Here is a 7,864-nt window from a genome sequence, read left to right as displayed (position 1 = left end):
GTTGTTTTGGAGGGTGGAGTCTATGGCTTTGTACCTGTCCGAGGTCCCATGCCTCCTGAAACCTCACCCTCTCCAGGCTCCATCCCTCACATCTCCAGGAATTTCCCACCTGGAGTTGGCAACTCTATCTCCTTCCCAGCCAATCATCAACCTACCTTTATTTCCCCCTCCAGCTTTCCACTCCCCATGCACCTGCAGCCTCTCCCGTGTTCTGAAGCCCTGACTGCTACGTCACATTGGCTGTCATACGGGGCCCACCTCAGCAGTATGTAAGGATACAGAGCCCACCATTTTCTCCAGGGGAACTGATCTCTGCCATCTGGAAAGCAGTTGTAATTCTGAGTGATCTCCAGCCCTCACCTGGAGATTGGACACATTTTACCTCAGAACAGCAAACTGTTTGGAATGTTAGAGGCAAAAGCCAATCAAGTCGCATATGCAAATGACCTCTGTGTTCCGAGGCAAAGGCCAATGAGGCTGCATATGCAAATAACCTCTGTGTTCTGACTGGCTATGGGGGGGAGAGGAACAGCAAAATGTTTAGAATGTTGGAGGCAGGACTCAGGCAAAGCAGCCAGTGGATAGGGAGACCCTCTGAATGACAGATCAGAGAGCGAACTGATTTTGGAGCGTGTGGAATGTTTTAGAGAAGTGCCACCATCATTCGGCTTTTATTTATAAGGGAGATGCAGCCAGGTGTTACATTTGGTATAGGAAGACAAATGTTTAACCTGGAACAAGAGGACCTTTAACTTGCTTATAGTTATAACTGAAGTGTGGAACATTAAATATGTCAACAGAAGGAAAATTTAGGGACGTCAGGTTTAGCTGTGTTGCACAAAGCTGAGCTCTGATTACATAAGCGCGGTCCTTAGTTTAACCATTTAAATATTCTGATCCCTACCAGGTCTTGAAAAAAGGGTCATGAAACCTTTCCCCGATAGTAAAAAGATATTGAATGTTTAATACAAAATTAAGGCATAGTTGCCCCTTAGTTTACACGTTCTGTCTTTATGGGGGGGAATTAGATATTACTGCTGCAGGAAAGAATTGATTAGATTAAAAGGTGTTCACATGCCAAACCAGTCCTGTCTGAGTCTACCCAGAGCAAATCCAGTATTCTGTGTATCTGTCAGATACATGGTATCCACATAGCAGTGTAGATGGTAGCATTTGTTCAGATGTATGTGTACAAAACTTGCAGTGTTTATCACCTTATTGGTATTTTATTTTCATATCTGTGGTTTGCACAGTGCAAATGATTGTTTTGTGAAAGTTGGATTTCCTACTTCATGGATCTTACATTATTATAGTCTGTTGTGTACTTTGATATTATTAAAGCCTACGGATTTGCTATTGTTGAAAGATAAGTCAGGACATTTGCATGGGGTGTGGGGCTGACCCTCTCTTGCATCCACAGTTGTATTATGTTTTATCTTTACTATAAAAGCCAAGAAGTGATCTGCAGCAATACTATAAGCTTGATGCCATAATGGAAAGTAAATAAAACTGGTGGACAAATGAAACACAAAAATATTGCTCCATAAAGACCTTCAAGGCAGTATGCATTATTATTCTGTATTAAAAATCCCTAATTGTGCTCAGCAGGTTTTTTTAGTATTATTGTTGAAAACTAAATGAACAAAGTTTGAGTGCAGTGGCACCTTTAAGACCAACAAAGTTTAATTCTGGGTATAAGCTTTCATGTGTGTGCACACTTCATCAGATACATTGAAACAGACTTCCTCAAGCCTTACATATAGGGAGGGGGGGGTTAGTTGCCCGGAAGGGCCAATTAGAGTCAAGGTGCATAAGTAACTGGGCGTTAAGTATTGCTAAGATTGGATTATAGTAGTTGGTAAGACCTGTGGATAGCAGCAAATTAGAATACAAATAAAAACGCTAACACAGAGATGTGAGAACTGAGTTTGAGTCCCGTGCCTCTTTAAGACTGACAAAGTTTAATTCTGGGTATAAGTGAGAACTGAATGACGTAGCTTGTGTAGATGCACACTTCTTCAGATACATTAAAACAGACTTCCTTAAGCATTACATATAGGTAGAGAGAGGATTGGGGGGTTAGTCGCCAGGAAGGGCCAGTTAGAGTCAAGATGCATAAGTAACTGAGCAATAAATGTAGCTAAAATTGGATTAACACAGTTGCTAAGGCCTGTGGATAGTGTGGTATAGTGGGCTTGTTTTAAGAGGCTGAGTAAAAATCCCTGCTTAGCCATGAAACTCATTGTGTGGCTTTAGGTGAGTAACTACCTCTCAGCCTAAACTATTCTTGTGAAAATAACCCAGATATCCCAAAGTCCAATCTGGACATGCCCAAATAATATGTTATAGAGAACAAAGGAGGATGTACCTTGCCTTTTCTTTTCAGGACTCTGTAATGAAAACAATAGCATCCTTTAGTAGGAGATGGTGGGCACTGAACCTGGGAGTAGATGTGCCCAAAGTATGTACTTTAATACTGAGATCTGAGTTCTTCCCACATAGTCAGTTGGGTGTCTGCTAGGTGAATAGATCTGTTTCCTTCCCCCATTAGAAATCAATACTTGATGAGAAGGAAATCATCACCTCTTTCCTAAAGCTTTCCATCATTTTTGCTTAGCATGCTCCTGATTTAGCCTTTTCCATTTCAGAGGTGTTCAGTAGTGAAATACTTGACTAATAATATTAATAATGAAAAAAGCCCTGGAGCTGATAATAGTGCAAATAGATTCCTGCTATCTTGTGGCTACTTTAGAGAAACATTCCTAGTCAAGACAGGACAGTAATGAACCCTTCCTGAAAGCTTAGCATGTGGTGGAATAATGGAATTTCATTTTCATCCAGACCTTTGATTCCTGAACAAGAACAACCAGACTGTATGGGGACTTAATTTTGTAGTGCAAAAATCTCAGTCACCTAATAATTTCATTCCAAGTCAATGTAATGCAAATAGGATTATTGCATTAGAAATGTGATTTTAAATGGCCTGGAGCAGTAATTTGTCAGCATTTGGAAGGATTAACTCCATTAAAGTTTAGGCAGCAAGAACCAGTCTTTTGTATTGCATCACAGGTCACAATACCAAACACTGAGCATAACCTGTTGATAGCATATTTTGCAACAGGATGTCTCCTGATAATGGGAATGTCTTTGGATTGCTCCTTTTGCCCATCTGTTTGCACCATCTTAAATTTTTCAGATTATGGAAGTAAACTAGAAAAATAGGAACAGCTCTTTGATTTATAGGGTTGTACTATTTCTGTCATTTAGAATACTAAGATTCTAGGCCTTTCCTCAGAATCACAGTTATTACAATCAAGAGTCTCAGCTTTGAATTTTGTTTTATTTATCTGCTTTAGGGAGATAAGCATCATTTGACCTCTTACGCAGATTCCTGAACATTTGTGAGTGGAAATCCATACCAGCACTCTCAAACTGTGCCCATATGTGTGCTTAACTCCCTCCTATTGAAATCAATTAGACCAAAAAGCACTTAACTTTGGCTGGATTATGCTCTAGAAAAAAGACCTACTTTCACCAGGTTCCAGTCGCTGCAGTATACCAAATGTGTTAGTAATACAGTCCTCCAAAAGTTATTGTTTTGCAGACTTCCTTGCCCTGGTACAGAATACGATCACTTTGCTAGTGTATGCTGACTTTTAAAATATTGAAAATTATAATTTCTTAAAGTCAGATTTGAGTGACCCACTTAAAAAAATACATGGCATATGCTGTAAAATATAAAAACATATGCTTTCTAGGTGTCAAGAGATGTGCATTTAAGAAATTCAGATTCCCCTGTTTTGTGATTGGTGGATCTCAGATATTGGCATGGTTTCTTGTGCCTCAGTACAATGAAAAATTCTCTTTGTGTAATGTAAGAGAAATTGCCTTCTACCTGAAAAATGTCAGAAAGAATGCAATGAATCTCAATACCATTGCTATACTTTCCTCTTTGGGATCCTTGTAAGTGAAATCATGCTGTTCTGATTATTTATACCCCGTTTGCATATGTTGTCCTTGTTTATGATGGGGCAGAATGGTGTTTACTGGGGGGGTATCTGGAGGCAAGGTGAAAGTGAAAACACAACACTGTCAGTTTCCTGTGATGGAGTCTCATTTTGTTCAAGTTCGCATTTGCATTTTGTGTTGCTTTTGAAAGACAGTGGGCATATGAAGCTGCCTTAATATTGATCCAGACCAGTGGTCTATCAAGCCCTGTCTCATCCGCTCTAAATGGCTGCAGCTCTCCAGGGCTCAGGCAAAAGTCTATCTTATCAATAGCTGCCAGAACCTTTAATCCAGGAAGTGAATGCCGGGGGCCTTCTGCACACCTAGCGGATGCTCTACCATTGAGCCACAGCCCTCCCCAGAGGTGTATCCCATTAAGGACTAGTTGCTGATCTCTTTAACTGGAGATAGCAAGGACCGAACCTGGGATCTTCTGCATGGAAAGCAGATGCTCTTCCAGTGAGCCATGGCCAGTTCCTTAACGGATGTTACTGTGTCTGTTTTTAAAGTGCCATGAAAATAAAATAATGGAACTCTATTGTAGTCACCCACCTCAGAGAGAAGAACCTGTGCAGGACGAACATTTGGAACATGCTGTGGGGTTTAAGCACTCTCTTTCTGAAATGAGACTCCTGTATTAATGATAATTCTTTTATCACATTCATCTCCTTGATGAACGTTATGTTGCAAATGTGGCTGATGGCATAGGTTTGCAGGCATACTTTCCCAAAACACATGCTCATTGATTTATTAGGAAAATGGAAGGATGTCTAGTAAAGAACCCCACAGAGCATAATTCCTTCCCTGCTTAAATACTTGCATTTTGTCTCACAAGAAAGGGAACGTCATTATTCATTATCTGTAGTAGCTGTCTTACGCAGAAGAGAATTTTGTTGTGCTAGTTGCAGAATTATTCCACAATGACTTCGTGAAAAAATAATCCATTTCAAATATAGGTCAGCAATATGTGCTGGGCAAGTTGCCCAAATCAGTACAATGTGAAAGGCAGAATAGTTTTGTGTACATAGGAAAGAAAGCAGTTCACTCAGACTCAGCCACATCAGCAGTCTAATACCCTGGATTATTTTGGGGACATCAGATAATTGGGATGGTTCCAAGCATCAAGCTGAACAGCTTGTCATGGCTCTCAATGCAAAACACTTGACCGTTATGTCCTGCATCATTATTCAGGCATGGTTTCAGCAGTTTGTAATATGTGAGTGTCACAAATGTCAGCAGAGTAAGGCTTGTCACATATGTGCTGGTATGAAATCTGTTAGCTTGTAGCACAGGGTGGCCAACATTCCTATGCCTAACAGCTGTGTACTGACATTTTCAGTGAGCAGATGCTACAAGATATAGGCCTATTGCTGCTATTCCTGTCTCTACAGAAACCCCCACCCCCAAGTTCGCCTTATCATTCACTCCCCATCACTCCTTCCTTACATTTTACAACACCTAATGAGGAGACAAGTCCTTTTTCTCTCATACCTTGTCACTCTCCTAGCCAGGTCATTGTTGCTCCTAGGATCTTTCTCTTCTCCAGCTGTCTTTCCCCCTCCCTCCTCTTCTAGCTATTGGCATGGAGAATAGCAGAATAGTATGTTAGTGGGTTGGGACTGTGAGAGTTATGTCCTTATTAGAAACATCTCAGGTAATGTGAAATTTTGTAGTCTTTTAGTTGCTATAACATTAGTCATCTTATGTATTACAGCTAGTCTGCACATGCAGAAGAAAAGCACACATGCGTGGTTAAGGCCTCCTGGTTCCATACCACCAAAAAACAGATAGACATCATATATTAATTGAAATATTTATGACTACTTTTCTGTTTTAAAAGCCTATGTGGTAGAACGTGCCTGCTCCGGCCTGCACGTCCTGTTCTGCCTTGCCCTCCTAGGTTTTTCTCAGACCCCGAAGAAGCTTTTCTTCCACTCTTAGCTCGCCACCACCACCTGACCTTTGTACAGAATTGCCCACTGGGAGGGACAGGGCCCCCAGCTTCCCTTCCAAGTTCTTTGCCTCTGTGTCTCCCGCTGCCCAGTGCTGGGTCACCATGGGGACAGTTTTCTGCTTTGTGCACCCCTGGAGGAATAGCCATTTGCCAACTGCCTGCCTTCCCCATGGCACTCCTTTTAAAATAGTGTGTCCAAGATTGTGGGGGTCTATGTGGTACAGAGAACCACTCCCAGCATCAAAAGTTATAAAGTATTTATTAAAAAGAATTTTTTTACAAGCATACGTTTAGCACAGCACCAGTTTGAGCAAGGGAAACAAAGAAATGGGTAAAATGTGAATTCTCTGTCGCTCTCTCTATACATGCCCTATCAAATGTTAGAGTATAGGACAGGCCTTTTTAGCTTGGGTAGTTACAAATCCCTACAAAGTCTTCATTACCTTGAAGCTCCCTCCAGCTTTTTTGGCCAAAAATGGCTGCCTTCCCAGAGGAGAGGTCTGTGTGTGCTCATGGACTCAGCACCCAAGGCAAAAGAGACTTCCTTCCTGTTGCAAGGAGTTCTTATCATATCTGTTTCTCCACTCACTGACAAGATCACACCAGGTCAGAGAGGCTTTTCCTGGAGATCTCCAGGGCATTTCCTTCCTGGAGTCCTTCTAGCATTTCATGCCTCCAAGCCTCTGGTCCCTGCTAGGAGGAGGGGGAGAGCTTGTCCCACCCTTTATCTCTCCTGCTAGATCTATTAGCATTTGTATGAAGGTGAGCTGAGGTACATCTGGGAAGCAATTGAACTGACCCTCCCCCCACCTGGTCTCTGCCGGGGGGGGGGGAGGAAACATTAGAATGCAAAGTGGAGATTTGGCTCCTTTCAAACCTTCCAGGATACAAGGCATTTCTTCACACCCTGCAAAATGATGTGAATAGAAAAATAATTGAAACAAAGCAATGGGTATGACTGCTATGCTATTTTAAAAAATGCCACATATGCTGAAACTTTGCATCTCGGGACAAAAATCGGGCAAAATTTTCTTCTTGTTGTTGGTATGTTGCCTTCTTGATGTGCAGTAGCATCTAGTCGTCTGATTTCCCAATCTGCATTCTGAAATACAGAATCTCAAGAGAGCATGAGCATGTTTTCTAAACATGCAGGTCAGCTCAGTGACATTTTCCAGTTGTATTTGCTTATATTAAATATAAGTCATTTTTTCCTTCCAGCTGCCATCATATTGATCTTAAATATAGCTTGTCAGTTTTATCCATGTTTGCAATTCCATTTATTTTTGCCCTGTGCTATGTTACGTTATATGCTTTCATGGTATTCTTTTCTGTTAGAGTAAAAACAAGTATTTTCAATTTTCTTTAGCAAAACTCACATTGTCTCCCCGCTTATTTCCAATGGTTGACCATCTCCTTTTCCATCTAGTTATCACAGCTGGTTTTTAAAAGAGCCCAATAGGTATTGCTGTATTAGAGCCTTCCATTTCTTAGGTGCTATAGTGCCAGAACAAAAGCTATTATTCTTCATTTGTCTGTTAGTTTCTTTGCTTGCTTGGTAAAGAAAAACAATAAAAGCCTATTCTGTGTAGCAAATTGGAAGTCATACCTGTGTTTCTCATTCTCTAATGGATGTTAACAGTTAACAATTTTTTAAAAATCAGGTTAATATTGGTGATATCATTCATCTATATATCTAATTCCCAAGTCGCCCCCTGGTGTGCAGATGCTTAAATCCGCTCATCGGGGGGACCGGGGGGGGAGGGAGAGGTTTGTGCACACGTGGGGCGGTCCCCACGTGTGCACAAAAATCCCAAACCTGGAAAAAAAGATCGGGGGGATGTTTAAATCCCCCCGAAACTCAAAGAGCGTCCCCTGCGCATGCGCAGGGAACGCTCTGCAACC

Source organism: Gekko japonicus, unplaced genomic scaffold (assembly GCF_001447785.1).
Source record: "Gekko japonicus isolate JY-2015 unplaced genomic scaffold, Gekko_japonicus_V1.1 scaffold26, whole genome shotgun sequence".
Taxonomy (NCBI): Eukaryota; Metazoa; Chordata; class Lepidosauria; order Squamata; family Gekkonidae; genus Gekko; species Gekko japonicus.
Note: the sequence above shows the minus strand (reverse complement) of the source record.